Consider the following 19,737-nt stretch of genomic DNA (forward strand, 5'->3'; position numbering starts at 1 on the left):
CTTCCATTGGAAGTCCCCACCGTTGTGGAGCTTCCTGGATCTTTCAAAGCCGTTGCAGACGAAGAAGAATCTAACGAGGCATGCCGGTGAATACGACATTCGAAGTATACAGGGAATGGTGTTTAGGACAAACACCATGGGGCATGCGGCCTCCAAATTCCACATGTGACAGCCGGCTTAATCCCCTCCAAAAAGATCGAGCGTGCCATGATGTCACCCTGTCGAACTGGAGTTCAAGTCGTCTTAGACTCCACGAGGATTCAAACGAAAGACTTTGTAGCTCCAAGAGCAGCCATGCGATCAGCTGAGATATCTTTTCATTCCTCACAAAAGGATCCGTGTGTAAATATTTGGGCTGAAGGAATAACACTTCTATATTCACTAGTTATGTGGTGCGCCGTGTGTATACATGTGAACGTGTGTGTGTTAATAACACACAGGCCTTGCTGATTGGACAAAATTACCATTTCCTGCAATTTATTTTCTTGCAACCCCCGGTGCATTCAATTCAAATTACTGAATTAAAACGCACACCCTCACTAACCCATCTTGCCTTGTGTACGGTTCCTGGGAAAGAAGGAAAACGGAGTGCAGCTTGTGTTTACTAAATTAGATTTTCCCAAGACTGGCCTGGAATTCCAAATGCACGGCCCACTCAGCTTTTCCCCCCACACACGCCCCCCCCCCCCCCGATCCGATCGTGCACCGTAAAAATGCCCGGACGTGACTCCGGACGTAATCTCAAGCCGTTTTTTTACACTCTGTGTTTCATTTTGGTGTCCTGTCGTTGTTTTTTGGGATAATTTCCTGTTCAGTTCCTTTTTCGTACCCGTTGCTGACAACCGCTTACTTGCATCGAGCTTTTTGTGCAAATCTTTTCTTTTTTTTGTGTTTTTGGCCTTTGGGGACCACTTGTCTTCAGTGGATCCTTGGTGACCACTTTGGTGACCACTTGTCTTCAGAGCTTACACACAGATCACGAGATGGAAGTCGAATGGGGGGGCGCAAGAGGGCCTCCTGGCTTGCGTTTCTCCTTAACCCCACCACTTCCGACCTCCTACCTTTGCTGGCCTGTACAGTCGGAAATTATATTTATAAAAATATCCTTTGTGACTCCTTTTCTTTGTGACTTTTCTATGTACGGTGCCTTTCGATGGCCTCTTGCCTCACGCAGCCCACCGTCCTTTTCATCAGCAGGATTCCTCCCTCACTTGTCTGGTGGTGCTGAGGCCGAGGACACGTCACGGCAGCTGAGCTCCAGGCAGGGTCGCCAATCAATCTCTTTGAGCCGTGCGAGGATCCAAAGTAAAAAACAAATGGGTTACCTGTGGAACCTGCTGCCGTTTTCCTGACAGTTACGACATTGTTGTAGAAAGGCTTCCCAACATGATGGACAAACCATGTCTTCAGAACCACTAACTAACCGGCCACAATCGTATTATTTTAACCTTGGCCTCAGGAGTGACACGACAGTCAAGGTGAAAGCCTGGCTTGGTGATTCATGACGGAATGACATCAGACACTAAACGTTTTGCTTTCTGGGATCCCAGCAGGTGCACTGCTGGTGAAGATGGACACACCGGAGGTGGATGAAGGTTATGTTTTCGTCCCTGTTTGTGTGTCTGTCTGTCTGTGAGCACTATATCTCAAAACGTTGTGGACGGATTCGGACGACACTTGGTGGTGGTTTGGTTGAGTGACAATATCAAGCTAATTAGGTTTTTATTAAGGTCTGGATGCAGATCGGGCCTATCATTGGGACGCAAAACGTAAACTGCTCAACCTGGTGGAAGTACGTGCTCTACAAGGTGCCCTTCTAGTTAAGCATGCCATCTATTGCGCCAACGATAAATGAATTCTCCCTCAGGATCTGAAATATGAGTACATGAGACGTAAATGTTCGAAAATAGAATGTAGATACGAAGACGATGCACAAAGAAGGTAAACGAGACGCGGATGCAACATTGGAAAGGTGGGTCAAATGGTGCGATCCATATTAAGGTTTTGTTACCCGAGGAGGTACCTGCTCAGGAGATTCAGGTACTACGTGAGGTTGTTCATCACAATTATGATACCAAGAGATGAATCCCGCAACGCGATGATGCAAGTCAGTCGATTTCTTCCGAGCCGTGGCATTCCACCTTGCTCGCGTGATCTTGGGTAGACGAGACCTTTTGCTCTTTCCAAAAAACCGAAAAGAAAACGGAAAGAAAGACGATTTGATGAAACGCCAGGAATTCTTTGACATTCAACAGTGGTTCGATGAGGGATCCACAAATCCACCGAAGATACTTCCAGGGGTTACAGGAATTCTGGATAAAGTGCAAACAATTCAGGAAGAAAAACATCCCCAAAAGGGCCTCTCAAACTCACCCATATGTTCTTGCAATGTACACTTGCATTACATAATCAGTCCTGGAACTTAGAGATCAGGAGAGCTCCTTGCTTTAAACCTCTTTTTTACCGTCTTCTCGTGTGCAAGCAAGGAGGTTGCACAAATGTTATATCCTCAGACTAGCACGTAAGGAATGCACTCCAATTGGTCAACCATAATATCTAAGTGGTCACGTAGGTATAGTGTGAGTATAATCAAAGCAAGACTTTTGTGGACACTGAACAGTACTTATAATAGTACTAAGGGGATAGTAGCAGCTGAAACAACGAATGAGACAAAATGACAAGGAGCCCGGCGGAATGGAGTCTAAAATATAACATGTTGAGGAACAAACACTGTCGGCAGAGGAAGAAAGGTCGCATCGGCTGTCACGGGCAGGAAGATGAGCAGTTTCCGTCATAGGCAAACTTCCGACCCCATGGCCACCTTAACCGCTCCCAGATGGCAGGACGGCAGTTTCTGGAAGGCAAGGCGGTTGACAGCAGTGACTTAGATTAATCATTCTCGACACACACAAACTCGACGGATAATGCACACCTCGGCAACAACGGCACGGCACAGTTGTAAAGGTTTCCAACAGCGTGTTGCTTCAAAGTGATTTGCAGCGGTTGCTTTTCTTTGCTTTTATTGATAGCTAGGAAATAGGCAAAGCCACATGATGGTCAGCGGGCAGTCGTTCGATCCGAGTTCTACTCGATCCGAGTTGAAAGCAGTTGTTATGAAACCAACACACCCTCGCTAATAAAACGTTGAGAAGACGACGCTCTGAACTTTGCAGTGTCGCCAATCACTGCTATCTCAGTCACAGAGGTTACACCATGGGGACACCCGTTAATCATATCCTGCTGTTCGTGCATCTGTGGACGGCAGATGTCGATGCTGTGTCCAATATCTTCTTGGCAATGTGGCCCTTGCATGTGATCACGTGGTCGGTCCGTTCCACGCGTTTGGAAGGTTTGACACGCGTCCGTTTCTTGGAATTGGTACATTCGATCTGTTTTTCTTAATATTTTACATTGTATCTGCTTCACTCCATCATACAGATACAATGATTGATTAATTATTGTAAGTATACTGCACGATAAAACCTGTATGGTAAAAGAGTTTAAGAACGAATGCTCTTCGAAGGAGGAGCACGGGATCACTAATAAAAATTAAAGAAAAGTCACTGAAAAAATTCTAGTGTCCGGATCCATATCCGAACTAAAGAAGAATCACTTTTTTAAATTATAGTATCCGGATCCAAATCCGAACTAAAGAAGAATCACTTTTTAAAATTCTAGTATCCAGATCCATATCCGAACTAAAGAAGAATCACTTTTTTAAATTCTAGTATCCAGATCCATATCTGAACTAAAGAAGAATCACTTTTTTAAAATTATAGCATCCATATCCAAATCTGAACGAAAGAAGAATCACTTTTTTAAATTCTAGTATCCGGATCCATATCCGAACTAAAGAAGAATCACTTTTTTAAATTCGAGTATCTGGATCCATATCTGAACGAAAGAGGAATCACTTGAAAAAAAAAAATCTCCGGATTCATATCCGAACTAAAGAAGAATCACTTTTTAAAATTATATTATCCGGATCCATATCCGAAATAAAGAAGAATCACTTTTTAAAATTATATTATCCGGATCCATATCCGAACTAAAGAAGAATCACTTTTTTAAATTATATTATCTGGATCCATATCCGAACTAAAGAAGAATCACTTTAAAAAAAAATTAATATCCGGATTCATATCCAAACTAAAGAAGAATCACTTTTGAAAATTATATTATCTGGATCCATATCCGAACTAAAGAAGAATCACTTTTTAAAATTATATTATCCAGATCCATATCCGAACTAAAGAAGAATCACTTTTTAAAATTATAGTATCCGGATCCATATCCGAACTAAAGAAGAATCACTTTTTAAAATTCTAGTATCCGGATCCATATCCGAACTAAAGAAGAATCACTTTAAAAAAAAATTGATATCCGGATTCATATCCAAACTAAAGAAGAATCACTTTCGAAAATTATATTATCCAGATCCATAGACGAATGAAAGAAGAATCACTTTTTAAAATTATGGTATCCGGATCCAAATCCGAACTAAAGAAGAATCACATTTTTTAATTCTAGTATCCGGATCCATATCCGGATACACAAACAAACACAAAGAAGAATCACTTTTTAAAATTCTAGTATCTGGATCCATATCTGAACGAAAGAAGATTCACTTTTTAAAATTATATTATCCGGATCCATATACGAACTAAAGAAGAATCACTTTTTAAAATTCTAGTATCCTGATCTATATCCGGACCTTCACCAACATCTAATCATTCTGTCCTTGTCCACCCAAACTGCCCACCAAGTTTTGCCTGAATTTGAGAGCAGGGACATCGAGAGAACTGTGGGAGGGAGAGGGCTTGGGGGGACGTGGAAGGGGTATAAAACATATGGACACTGCAAGAACTTCCAGGAAAGAAGTTGGAATTTCGAAAAAGTTTATCTGGGGTGAATTAGCGGGGGTAGAAAAGATCAAGGTTTTGGATGAGGGAAGATAAGAGATGGTGGTGAACAGCTGTTTTAAAGACCTGGAGGGAGGAGTGGGATTGAAGGGAGTGGGGGAGTTTGTTCCAGAGGCGGGAAAAAAGGGGAATGAAAGAGTGAAGGTGAGCAGAGAGCCTAGATTTTGGCAGTTTAACCATAAGAGGGTTGCTGGCAGATCTTGTGCGACCTGTAGGAATATTTGGGGGACAGAGCACAGAGAGAGCCGAGGGAGCAAGGCCGGAGAGGAGTCGGTAGAAGACAGAAAGACCACCAACCTGCCTGCGGTGAGTGAATGAAAGGCCCTCGGAGTTAGCTTCATCGCAGGAGATTCCAATGATTCTGAAAGCTTTGGCATCAACAGCGTGAAGCCGAGCTAGGTGTGAGGCAGGAGCACTGGCCCAGAGGGGGGAACAGTATTCCATTGAGCTGCGGATGAAAGCCTTGTATGTGGCGAGGAGCTTAGGTGTGCCAAGGAAGGACTTCGCACGACGGAGGATGCCCAGTCGGCGACTGGCTTTGGAGGCCAGCTTGGAAATGTGGTTTTCCCAAGAAAGATCATGGCAGATAGTGATGCCCAAAAGCTTGAGCGACAGAACTTCTTGGAGAGGATTGTTGAGAAAGTAGATGGGAGGGTTGTCCAGTCGGTCTTTTCGGAGAGACATAGTAAGAGTGTGAGATTTGTCAGGATTGAAAGACATGTTCCACTTGTTTGATCAGTCTGTGATTTTGTCCAGGTCTGCAGAGAGTGAGGAGGCTGCAGGCTGCCCAGAACAATCTAATATTCACAAAAATACGAACGGGGAGAGGGAGCCTAGAGGGACAACCACAAGTCACGTGAACAGGACAAAAGATGTCAGCAAAAAGAACAGGGCAAAACAGATCTGGGGAATGGTGTGAAAATGGGGGTGAAACACGTGGTCGAAGAACGAACGAACGAAAAGAACAAAGAAGGAAATCTTTTTTTTCTTTTCTTTTTTTTTTAGTTAGGATTTTAAACAAGGAAGTATGGGGTGAAAAGACTGGGAAAAAAACAGAGAACTAGAGTAGCAGGACCACAATCGACCGCTGAGAGAAAACAAAGCCTCCAGGTAGGAAGCTTAAAGAACAACAACAAGGCCGCAATATATCGCGGCACGAAATACTCGACCACTCTATACAGGTATGAAAGATTAACACTGATAATCTTCCAAGGGACGCACTATAGGTACACACACGTAAGATAAATACAGTTTCGACAAAAATACAATTGTGAACAATTACTTAACTTCGAGCGTGCGTGAAGGTCGGGACAGTTTCGAAAAAAAGTGACTTCCCCCGCAAGATTTCGCGAGATGTCGCGAGATGTTGACCTTAAAAATAGTTGTTGGTTGAATTCAGTTTGCTGATATGAAAATCCTATTCAAGTTTCATGTCAATCGGATGAAAACTGAGGATTTTAGAAATTTGAAAAGGTTGATCTTTCGGCTTATGTTGACCTCTTGGCCTGTTGATCTCAAAAATAGTTGGTGGTTGAATTCTGTCTGCTAATATGTAAATCCTATTCAAATTTCAAGTCAATCGGATGAAAACTGAGGATTTTAGAAATTTGAAGAAAAGTGGTTGACCTTTTCACCTTTTGACCTAAAAATAAATAGGATTCTTTCGGACCACCAATTCTATCACTTGGTGAAGTTTTGTGAAGATTGGTTTAAAAATTGTGAACTGTAGGCAAGTATAAGTGAGCGGACAGACAAACACACACAAACCGGAGTGATCAACATGCTTGGCAAAAAAAACAAAAACATTTGCCAAGTAACAAACAGACAGGGGTGAAAACATAACCTCCATCCATATCTTCAGTGGTGGAGGTAGTAAAGGTGAATATAGTCTTATGGAATCAACATCATTGACAGCAATCATTTAAAATGTAAACATTAAATAATAATACAGTATTGTTATGGCCATGGGTTTCAGGGTCTACTACGAGGGGAGCCTTGGTTCCTCCTGGACTACCGGACCTGAGGCCTCCAATTGTGGATAACTTCGTGACCTGGTGGATTGCTTAATCAACTGCGAATGCCGATTAATTTACCAGATCTCACAGGATCCTCTGTCTGATTACCGTTTACCTGGGAGGACGTGGTTTTCCAACCGGGTTTCATGCCCTTGATGAGCACTGATCTTATCTTCCTGTTCTCGTCACCTGTGTTAGCTCATCCACAACTGCGCTCTCCACCAGCTTGTGGATCATTATTCAGACCCAGACTCCAGACTATAGACCGACTCATTGAACCCAGACCAGACTGACTAATTGTTCGCTAACTACCACCTTTTATGTGTCTGGAGAGAGGAAGGGCTAGGCAGAGTCGGGTGCTCATCTTTCTGGCGTCGCAGCCGGCGGCAAAAGTGCATGTGCTGCCCCCATTTGGCCCTGTCACAGCACTTTCATTGGCCCAGCTGGGCCTCGTGCTGACATCATCCTCACCGCCAGTTTGTTGCGTGCATTTCATCTTTATTGATGTTTGGGCCTGGCCACAGCTCGGAGCTCCGTACTTACTATGGGGCGGGCGTATTTTGCTGCGCATTTGTGGTGAGAACGTGCGCTAGGAGCCCAAAGCAGGGTTTTGAAGGTGGGAGTACAAAGCACGTCAGCGTTCGTACCTCCCTCGTATTGTGCAGCTGTTGTCAACTTTTTTCAATGTAAAGGCAGGGCCGTGGCCATTGGCAGTGGTTGTGTGGTGAAGGTCTGAATCTATGGAATGGTGGTTAAGCAATTGGGATCGAGCAGGGGTGTTTGAGCGTGGTGGTTAATAAAAATATGAGGTGTGTTGCTTTTCTTCTTGTGGAGGAAGGTAGTTGTGGCATGGTGGTGTGGAGATAGTTGGGAATTTAATAGTGGTTCGTGGTGCTCATTGCGGTTGCCCATAGTGGTGGTGACCATTGGGAATTGGCATGGAATTTGAACCCTGCTTTGGCACGAATATACAAATGACTGCACTTTCTCCATGGGGGTTCGATGAGGATGGTGCTTCATTTTAAAGAGGAATAAAGAAAGAGAGAGAAAATCCCTAGCTAATCCCACACAATGCATATTGATCCATGAAACCGACTTCACAGAAGTGAGTTGTATCTGAACGATTAATAAAGAAACAAGTACACATACATTCAAAGTACACCGCCCCATGCCAAATAATTAAATATGCTGCAGCGCGGCATTGCCGGGGCGCCTCCGGCGCCCGGCAATACCGCAGTGCAGCTCATTGAGGCTGCATTGGGAGGGAGAGGTGTACACTAATTGATTGATTAATTGTATAATTAAAATCAATAAAAGATTATCACAAAATATTTTCATAATCAATTGGCTAATCGCATAACTAAACCAGTAGTGCTTCATCCGAAGATGTATCTTTTAGAAATTTAATTAAATAAGTCATTTATAAAAAATTAAATAATTAATTGATTACTCAATAAATAATTAATCGATTAATCAATAAATACTTAATAGATGAAATGATTAATCAATAAATCAAAAATATCCTTGATAGCCACATCACTTGGTCACTCATGTCCAAATATTAGCTTCCCAGCTCAAAAGGTGCCTGAGATATTGGCCAAATGTTCCGAACTCTCTTATCGTTCTCAAGACCGAACTCTCTTATCTGTCTCCCTCTTCCAAATCCTGGTGGCGTCTGGTCAAATCCGTTTCTGGTGTTTGTTCCCCCTCCATCCCCTCCCTTACCTCAAACGGCTACACAGCTGACTCCGCACGTGAAAAAGCTGAATGCCTCAACTCTGTGTTTGCCTCTAAATCTTGTGTCCCAAACCCATCCCTCTCTGTACCCACCATACCCAGTCGTACCCTGCTGCTCCTGGACTCCGTGTCCTTTCCTCCTGACAAGGTGGAAAAGTTTCTGTCAACCCTCGACTCTGATTCTGCAACTGGACCCGACGGCATCAGCCCACGGGTCCTAAAATCCTGCTCTGCTGCTCTATCTCACCCTCTCTCTGTTCTCTTCACCCTCTCTTTTGCTCAAGGTCAACTGCCATCTGCTTGGAAATCAGCCAACATCACCGCTTTGCACAAAAAAGGTGCAAAAACAGATCCTAGCAACTACAGACCAATCAGCCTTCTCCCAATTATCAGCAAAGTCATGGAATCCATCATTGCTTCTGATATGAAATCTTTCCTCTTCTCCAATGGCTTGATCTCTGATCATCAATTTGGTTTCAGACCAGGTCACTCTACTCTGGACATGCTGCTTCTGCTGTCTCAACAATGGATGGAGGTCCTCAATGCCAAACAGGAAATTAGAGCTGTCTCCCTCGACATATCACGTGCCTTCGACACGGTCTGGCACCCCGCTCTGCTCACCAAACTCTCCTCCTTTGGTATCCATGGAAATCTCCACGCATGGCTGGCGGACTTCCTCTCTAGTCGTCGTCAACGTGTGGCCCTGAATGGGTTTCTCTCATCTCCTCTTCCTGTTCAGGCTGGAGTTCCCCAAGGCAGTGTTCTGGGCCCCGTGCTTTTTCTGGTCTTCATCAATGATCTCTCTGACTCTCTCGAAAATCCTCTCTATCTCTTTGCTGATGACTCCACTCTCTGCCGCTCCATTCCTCTTCCCTCAGATCGGCAGTCTGCTGCCTCCTCACTCTCTGAAGACCTGGACAAAATCACAGACTGGTCAAACAAGTGGAACATGTCTTTCAATCCTGACAAATCTCACACTCTTACTATGTCTCTCCGAAAAGATCGACTGGACAACCCTCCCATCTACTTTCTCAACAATCCTCTCCAAGAAGTTCTGTCGCTCAAGATTTTGGGTCTCACTATCTGCCATGATCTTTCTTGGGAAAACCACATTTCCAAGCTGGCCTCCAAAGCCAGTCGCCGACTGGGCATCCTCCGTCGTGCGAAGTCCTTCCTCGGCACACCTGAGCTCCTCACCACATACAAGGCTTTCATCCGCAGCTCAATGGAATACTGTTCTCCCCTATGGGCCGGTGCTCCTGCCTCACACCTAGCTCGGCTTCACGCTGTTGAAACCAAAGCTTTCAGAATTATTGGAATCTCCCGCGATGAAGCTATCTCTGAGGGCCTTTCACTCACTCACCGCAGGCAGGTAGGTGGTCTTTCTGTCTTCTACCGACTCCTCTCCGGCCTTGCACCCCCAGCTCTCTCTGTGCTCTGTCCCCCAAATATTCCTACAGGTCGCACAAGATCTGCCAGCAACCCTCTGATGGTTAAACTGCCGAAATCTCGGCTCTCCGCTCACCTTCACTCTTTCATTCCTCTTTTCTCCCGCCTCTGGAACAAACTCCCTCACTCCCTTCAATCCCACTCCTCCCTCCAGGTCTTTAAAACAGCTGTTCACCACCATCTCTTATCTTCCCCCATCCAAAACCTTGATCTTTTCTACCCCCGCTAATTCACCCCAGATCCACCTTGTTTGAAATTCCAACTTCTTTCCTGGAAGTCCTGGCAGTGTCCATATGTTTTATACCTCTCCCACTGCCCCCTTCCCACGCCCCCCCCCCCCCAAAGCCCTCGCCCTCTCTCAGATCTCTCGATGTCTCCATGTCTCTCGGTCCCTGCTCTCAAATGTTGTGTTTGTGTCCTTCCCCCTCTCTCCCCATCTTATCTACCGCTCCCTATGTTATATGTTTTATGTGTCGGTTTGTCTTTCTGTGTGATTAATGTTCGCTCTTTCACGAGCCTCGATATTGTATACAAAAAAAAAATAAAATAAAAAAAAAAAAAAAAAAATGAGAAAGAAAATAAATAAATGATTAATAATGAAAATAAATAAATAATAATCATAAAAAAATTAAATTATTAATCAATTTGGTCAGAGAACACATAAACTACCACTATTTCATCAGAATCTGTAACTTAAAAAAAAAAAATTTTTTGTCATTAATCGAATAATTAAATAATTAATCGATTAATTGATTAATTAATAAATCAAAAATATCCTTTGCAGCCAAATCACCTGGTCATTGGCATGTCCAAATATCAGCTTCCTAACTCAAAAGGTGCCTGAGTTAATAATGGTCAGAAGATAAATGAAATTTAATTAATTAAATAAGTACTTAATTAAACGCTAATAATTAAATAACTCCTCAATTAATTGATTATTCAAAAAACAAAAAATACCGTATTTGACAAAGGACTTGCTCACTACTGTGCCGAAATTTCAGCTTCCTAGCTCAAAGGATGGCTGAGATATCGTCCGGACAACCAAGAAAGAAAACAAGAAACCAGAGTGAAAACTGAGTACTCTCTTTCAGCGTGCGTCACTGCCGAGCCCCCTTTGGTGCCCGGCAATGACGATTTGCAATGCCTGGAGATGGCATAGGAAAGGAGCGGTGTACAATAACTAACTCGGGAACCTGTATGCTGGGTGTCGTTGCTTTGTGGAGTGCTGCTTTGCAGAACCGCAACAACATCATGTTTTAGGAATCGCCATTACTGCACAATAATTAAATAAATAAAATTATGAGGAATAGACAAAAAAACTAGATGTGAATGCAGACAGGCTATATTTTCCATTTGTCACTAGGCCAAAGCAATTTTGCATACCTAAGCATGTACAGAACGGTCAAGGTATCAACTTTAAACACACTTTCACCAGGTCAGGTTTGGAGAAGGTAACGTTATCATTGAGTACTTCCATTCCAATGCAAGACCCAGTGAAGCCCAAAGATGGCAAATTCTTTGGATGTCCGACAGTGACATCCCATCCCCATGCTGGGATGTCCTACAGTGAAATTGGACAATTGTTAAAGACAAGCTTCATTCTGGACAATCGAGAGTGACCTCCAACAGATACAATGCAGCCCTGATCAGGCTTTCCAGGCGTAGTCTTTTTGCCACAAGCACAGTCATTGGATGCCATTATTGTCCGTTGTGACGTCATTGGATGTCATTATTGACTCATCTTGAGCCTTAGATCACAGGATGTGTTACCAGCAGCCCCATTCTAAAGCCAACATGTTTTTGTTCCTCCGCCCCAAAGGTGGCCGGAGGCATTATGTTTTTGGGTTGTCTGTCCCTTCGTCTGTACGTCCGTCCATACGGGCTAAACCTCGTTTTTCTCAGCAACCACATGTCCGATTGAGATGAAACCTTCAGGGTAGGAGTGACACCCATACAGAATGTTTTTAATGATAATTGTGACGTCATAGGTCACGTGTTATGGCAGCCATCTTAGATGAAATGCAAATAATTAAAAAAATTATTTCTCAGAAATCGCTGAATGGATAAATTTGAAACTTGGCACATTGTCAAGTACGCCCAATGGGGAACAAAAGCATGATAACGATGACATCATAGGTGAAGTGGTATACCAGCCAAAATGTTTTTATCGAATTCCTTATCCTATAAATCTGAAATTGCATGCACATGATCTATGACCCATTTGTATTGAAATATTAAATGTATGACATCATAGCCACATGGTATAGCAGCCATATTAGATTTAACCTAAAACCTTAAGAAAGCATCTTCTCCAAAACCACCAAATCGATTGACTCGAAACTTTATGTGTGTCATTGACTAGGCATGGGGATTAAAATATGATCACAGAAACATAATGGATTGAAGGAACATATGAAATAATTATATCTCTGAAACCTCTTACCCTATGAATGCGAAATTTTACAAATATCATCTAACACCATTGTTGCATATAGTTTGAAAATGATGACATTGTAGGTCATGTGGTTTGGCAGCCATCTTGGATAGAAAAACGAACCTTATCCGATTAAACATGATCTCCACAAACATGATCCGGCACTTCACAAACATGATCCCCTTCCCATACATATGCAAAGTGTACATTTTTAAAGGTCATATGTCACGTGGTGTGGCAGCTATATTAGTTTGAAAGCCGATATTTAAAAAAATACCTTCTCTCAAACCGCTTCACTGATCGATGTGAAACCTGTCATGGCTGGTGAAGATGTGATACTTGAAAATACCTGAAGCGATTTAAATCAAACTTGTTTATTTTTAGGACAGTAAACGAGGGCATCTACCCATTGTGGGACTATGCAGAGGCATATTGGCGACACAGTCGCATTGCTCTAGTTCTCAATAACACAAGTTTTTCTCAAGATACCTAATTCAATCGTAAGATTTTATGTATAATTTAACCACAAGTTGCTTACATCATCATAATAAAATATGCAATTTGGTATCTGTCTGTCTGTCTGGCTTTTTTTGATTGTGATACATTCGGTCATTACTTATCCAATCACAACCAAACTTGACAGGAGGACTAAGGGTCACACGACGGAGGTTGTAATGATTTAACTTGCGCCCCTATCCAAGGGGGATTTATTTATTTATTTATTATACATCATATGCAAATTAAAGCCTGGTGTTGGCTATGCGGTTAGGGTGCCGGCTTGGGATCCTAGGATCCTGGGTTTGAATCCCAGTCGATCACTGAATTAATGCCAGGGGGGGTTGACTCAGCCTGTCATCCTTCCAAGGTCGGTAAATTGAGTACCAGATCACTGGTAATTCCCTGTGTGTTGTGTTACGGATTCGGCACTTCCGTGGTTGTGGTTTTCATCCACTTGAAACATTTCTGGTTCGGTATTATTATTATTATTATTGGGGTTTGAAGGAAACGGCGATTATTGTTGTTAAAAGGTAAGGTTATTGTTATTAAAAGGCAAAAGGGGTTAATATTTTAAATGAAACAGGAAACCGGATTGAGACCGGAAGACGACGAGAGAGAGGAGGAAGAAGAGGGCGGGACGAGAAAGGTGGAACGAGACGCGTGGCTTGAAGCTCCGTAGCGAGCATGGTCGAGCGAACATCGCGAGTGAACTTTGAGTCCTTGAAAGGAATTTCCTGCGATCGGTGTTATCGCTGTAGGATTGAGAAACCTGCATAGTCAGGTATAGGCATTGAGGTTTCGAAGAATCCCCCGCCAGGTCGCTTTGACTCACGTAAGAGCCGTCGGCCATTTTGAACCTTGCGCGTCATTCACTGAAAAAGGTTTTGCCGCGTCAGCTTGTCTCACCCTCCGGTCGCTTGCCGGGGGTGTGCGTGCACAAAGTGGCGTTCGAAGATTACGCTGCGGTTCGCTGATTGAACTGTGAATGTGCACGTCTGGTTCGCGCCTTTTGGATTTCCCTTTTCGCCGCCAGTTTGCTGTGGGTTTGCTCTGCCTACACCTCATTACTCGCCTCTTCGCCTCATCGCCTCGATCACCTTTGAGTTATAGAGACATTGAGGAGTGTTCTGTTCCATTCACTGGGAGTGCAGTGAGTTATGTTACCTTAGCAGATGGTACCATCTTAAGATATATTGATTGTATTGTTGATTGCTATCATTGTTGTATTGTTATTCCTGTGTGATTTTTAATATATTATTTGTTTGTTGATAACCATTGGTGTGGTTTCAATATTGATTTTGACACGGAATAGCATATTTTTCTGCCGTGGCTCCTCTCGGGGTTCGGAGGTATACCGAGACCAGGAGGTCGGGGAGGAACACGTAACAGTTGCAAGAGGTGACTAACAGGGTTGGCGGCAGGAAGGGAATCTGGCCATAAAACATTGCTTCAAAAAGGGGACCAAGGTGCCTAAAAAAGGCCAACCCTTGCTTTGTGGGGAAAAATGGCCTCTAAAGGTGTTTTATTTTGTTGTTGTTTTTTAAATTACGGATGTAAATGAACACTCATTTTGCTCTGTGTGTGTTGCACATCACGTGCAGTGAATTTCACCTCCCAGTGCCTTGTATTTATTGTTATTTAAAAAAACGCTTCTGTACACCGCCCATTAGGCTCGGTTTGCAAGCCACCGTCTACAATTCCAACAGAAGAGACGTAATTACTCTTTCATGGAAAATGTTTTTCGAGTTTGTTTTATTCTCAAAAATAGACCGTAGTGAACACACATTCGTGTGAAAAGATTGGACTTTAAAACCTACCCTCATGAAGGGGGACAGACATCTGTACAAACACAAACTGACTGTGTTTTATATGGTAGATTTATATATGTGATTACGCAAATTCTCAGTAAGAATAGAAACTCACGTGTTGTGGCCTAAAACGACTTGGTTATCCAACAGCTTCTCATGAGAGTATATTTTAATTCCAGTATGGCAAAACAAAGGTAATTCCAGCCCACTGATGACTTCACTACTCAAAATATGATTTTTCAGATGCGTTTGTCATTAATAGACTACACAACAACAACAACAGGCATTTTAAGGCCATTTTCCCTGCTAGAGCGGGGGTTAGCCTTGCGGTCCCCATGACAATCTTCTCCATTTTGCCCTATTTTCTGCATCTCCCCTTGTTAACCCCCTTGCCCGCATTTCTTCTTCCACCATCTTTAGCCAAGTCTTTCTCGGTCTTCCCCGTCCTCTACTTCCTTCTACATTAACTTCCATCACTCTTCTCAACCGGTCACTTTCATCCTTCCTCAATACATGACCAAACCATCTCAACCTGTTCCTCTTCACAGCATCAATCACAGGCAATAACAGGCAATCGCAGGCAATAACAGGCAATCAATGTCATTAATAGACTATTTGTCTCAATTACTACAGGAGTTGGTCGATGAATCTTTTGAAAAATTAGGTTACCGTACTCAACCACGATCACCTAACATTTCTCTCTACATCTGTGTGGAAGTGTCCAAATGCCGACACTAACCATAAACCTAACCCTAACCCTAACACTAAGTCTTCCACGTTTCATCACGATGTTTACCTCCACCTCTGAAGGTGGGTGGAGGTTATGGTTTGATCTCTTTTTGTACTTGCAAAAATAATTTTTTCAAGTACTGTATATTGAAAAATATACTTTTATAATATACATTTTTACTTTTAACTTTTATACTTTTAAAATAATGAAAAATATACTTTTATAATATACTTATACTTTTAAAATATACATTTTTACTTTTAACTTTTATACTTTTAAAATAATGAAAAATATACTTTTATAATATACTTATACTTTTATAATATACATTTTTACTTTTAACTTTTATACTTTTAAAATAATGAAAAATATACTTTTATAATATACTTATACTTTTAAAATATACATTTTTACTTTTAACTTTTATACTTTTAAAATAATGAAAAATATACTTTTAAAATATACTTATACTTTTAAAATATACACTTTTACTTTTAACTTTTATACTTTTAAAATAATGAAAAATATACTTTTAAAATATACATTTTTACTTTTAACTTTTATACTTTTAAAATAATGAAAAATATACTTTTATAATACACTTATACTTTTAAAATATACATTTTTACTTTTAACTTTTATACTTTTAAAATAATGAAAAATATACTTTTAAAATATACTTATACTTTTAAAATATACATTTTTACTTTTAACTTTTATACTTTTAAAATAATGAAAAATATACTTTTAAAATATACTTATACTTTTAAAATATACATTTTTACTTTTAACTTTTATAGTTTTAAAATAATGAAAAATATACTTTTATAATACACTTATACTTTTAAAATATACATTTTTACTTTTAACTTTTATACTTTTAAAATAATGAAAAATATACTTTTAAAATATACTTATACTTTTAAAATATACATTTTTACTTTTAACTTTTATACTTTTAAAATAATGAAAAATATACTTTTCAAGTATATTTTTCAAAATATTTTTTCAAGTATATTGGTTGATCTTGTGCGTTATTCAGTCTGTCTGTCTGTCTGTCTGTCAATCGCCTACAGATCACAATTTAAAACCGAGCTTCACAAAACTTCACCAAATGGTGAAGTTGGTCATGTGGAAGAAGCTCATTGATGTTGAGGTCAAAGGTCATCTTGAGTTTAAACATCTACAATTGTCATTTTTCATCCGATTGACTTGAAAGTTGAACAGCATTTACATATTGAGTCACTAAATTGGGAAACCAATATTTTTTAGGGCAAAAGGTCAAAGGTCAACTCAAGGTCAAACTTCTAAAATCATCAATTTTCATCCTATTACCTTGAAAAATTAAACAGCAATTACATAATGCATCATTGAATTGGGAAACAACTATTTAAGGACCAAAGGTCAAAGGTCAACTCAAGGTCCAACTTCTAAAATCATCAATTTTCATCCTATTACCTTGAAAAATTAAACAGCAATTACATAATGCATCATTGAATTGGGAAACAACTATTTAAGGACCAAAGGTCAAAGGTCAACACAAGGTCAAACTTCTAAAATCATCAATTTTCATCCTATTAACTTGAAAATTAAACAGCAATTACATAATGCATCATTGAATTGGGAAACCAACTATTTTTGAGGGCAAGAGGTCAAAGGTCAAGTCAAGGTCAAACTTCTAAAATCATCAATTTTCATCTGAAAAATCAGCACTTTTGATCATATTAACTTGAGAATTAAACAGCAATCACAAAGTGCATCACTAAAAAGGGGATAGCAACTATTTTTGAGGTCAAAAGGTCAAAGGTCAACTCACGGTCAAACTTCTAATATCAATTTTCATCCACCAGGCTTTGATTAAGCTCATCAATTTAAATCTTAATGAAATGGAAAATTTGTTGTAGCTATGGCAACTTTTTTGGAGGGGGGTGGCGGGGGGGGGTGGCGGGGGGGGGGGGGAGGATTTTGCAAGTATCGTGCTATTTCTTGTTTGTTTGTCTGTCTGTGAGCAGGATATCTCAAACAGTTATGGACACGGATACAGACGAAACTTGGGGGACAGGTAGGGTGTGTAACAAGGACAAATCGATTCGATTTTGGTGTAGATCTGAATCCGGATATGAGAATTTTAGGCGATTCTTCACCATTGAGCGAAAGGGGCCAACATCGATATACAGCACAATATTTCAAAAGTTGGGTACGAGTTATGACAAAACTTGGTGGATGAGTTGGGTTAGCGACAAGAACAAACCGATTAGATTTTGTTTCAGGTCCGAATCCAAGTCTGGCCTATCAGGGGGATACAAAACGTAAACTGTTCAGACTGGCGGAGGTATTGCTCTCTCGTACCGAGTGCCCTTCTTTTTGGATTTTTGTTTTGTTGTTATACAAACCACCAATTTTTTTACCCTCGCTTTAAGAAATTACATTTGCCTACCAGATCACACAACTCCCTTCATGGTTGCTTTCCATGAAACAGAGGCAAGTGGAACAATACCATGGCTTTTTAAGCCTTAGTGAGGTTGTTGTTTCACGTCCATTGATGAGAGCGGTTACGTAAAACAACATACCACATCGGACACGGCTGCTGACTTCACTACTCAGTCACTGCAGTTACCACTGCAACCACAAACCCCAGGCGCCACGACCACCCAACTAACTTGCAGGAGGATGCATCTTATCCGTAAAACCCATAAGGGGCGCACCTGTTATTACAATGGATCACGTGACTGCAGTCCAAAGCTGTTTCAGATTAGTCCATTTCATGCAGCTGAAAGTTTGTGGTAAGTCTATTTCATGCCTTCGAGAAGTTTGGCACATTTGATTATTTAAAATAAAATATTTTAATATCACCTGAAGCTATCGACAGGTATATATATATGCACATATATACACATATACAAACACACATCCACAAATGTATATATATATATATATACACACACACATATATACACATCCACACAAACACATATACACACACACATACACACACACACACACACACACACACACACACACACACACACACACACACACACACACAAACACATATATACACATATACACACACACACACACAACACATATATACACATGTACACACACACAAACACATATATACACATATACACACACACACAAACACATATACACACAGAAAAACACACACACACAAACACATATACACACAGAAAAACACACACACATAAACACATATACACACAGAAAAACACACACACACAAACACATATATACACATATACACACACACAAAAACACATATCTACACATATACACACACACACAAACATATTGTTGCGGTTTTAGAACCCTCACTTGCAAATAATTCTTGTAAATATTCCATTATTAAAAGGTTAAAGGTCACACCCTTAATTAGTCCATACGCAACACGTAGGCCACCATAGGAACTTTAGTTATTTCATTAGTATGTGTTTTAGATAAGGCCGTGTTCCCAATAGTTGAATCTGCGTTGCATTAATCAAATAAGATAGGCCCCATTCACTTCTTTCCAATCGCTCTCTCCAAACGGCGCCATTATGCGCCCCTACAGACGGTGCCTTGTCCCTCCCAATTCTATTACACGCCTCTGCTTGCCAGCAGCGCTCGCTGCGTTCAGCTGAAGTTTGCTCAAACAAACGCCATTAACCACGCGGTCAAGCTCGAGGAAGAAGGGGGTGGAGTGCCAAGGAGAAGGTGTGGCCCTGTCAACGAGCCGTCAAGGGCGGAGCCGGTAAGCCCTTACCAGCCAACCAGGGCTGAGGTGAGCTTGCTGGAGGGCGTGGTTTCCAAGCGCACGCATTGATTTTTAAGCGCGTTATATAAGCGCCAGCGCGAGCCTTTTTACGAAGTCGACTCGGGTTGGAGACGGCGCTTGGTGGGGTCTGGCTGAGAGCCGAAGCTGCACAGAGCTCTTTGACGAACTGCTTCGGAAAGCCCTTGTTGAACTTGCGAGAGAGAGAGAGAGCGTTGCTCGATAAACGTATTATGTACGCAGCATCCCAGCCCCTCGATATATGTAAGGTCCGCTCGCGGTCGGCGACACGCGAAGCTGCCTGCCATTCTTCACCCGTGGAACCGGAGCCTGGACGGAGTCGACCTACCTGGAACCATCGACCTGGAC

The 19,737-nt window shown here is 41.5% G+C and overlaps 2 protein-coding genes and 1 long non-coding RNA gene across 4 annotated transcripts in view; 2 read left to right on the plus strand and 1 right to left on the minus strand.

The window, feature by feature from the left end:
* Positions 1–19,737, plus strand: part of LOC144892212 (uncharacterized) — a 623,022-nt gene that overhangs the window by 466,969 nt on the left and 136,316 nt on the right. The gene's annotated exons all lie outside the window — the stretch shown is intronic.
* The window catches only part of LOC137418802 (cytohesin-2), a 66,764-nt gene that overhangs the window by 16,515 nt on the left and 30,512 nt on the right, over positions 1–19,737 (plus strand). The gene's annotated exons all lie outside the window — the stretch shown is intronic.
* The window catches only part of LOC137418803 (uncharacterized), a 55,364-nt gene continuing 36,437 nt past the window's right edge, over positions 811–19,737 (minus strand). The window contains exon 3 of the long non-coding RNA XR_013623418.1: positions 811–2,854. This is a non-coding gene — a long non-coding RNA (uncharacterized LOC137418803). The remainder of the gene's footprint in view (positions 2,855–19,737) is intronic.

The sequence above is a fragment of the Myxine glutinosa genome, chromosome 5, assembly GCF_964187855.1.
Source record: "Myxine glutinosa chromosome 5, kmMyxGlut1.1, whole genome shotgun sequence".
NCBI lineage: Eukaryota > Metazoa > Chordata > Myxini > Myxiniformes > Myxinidae > Myxine > Myxine glutinosa.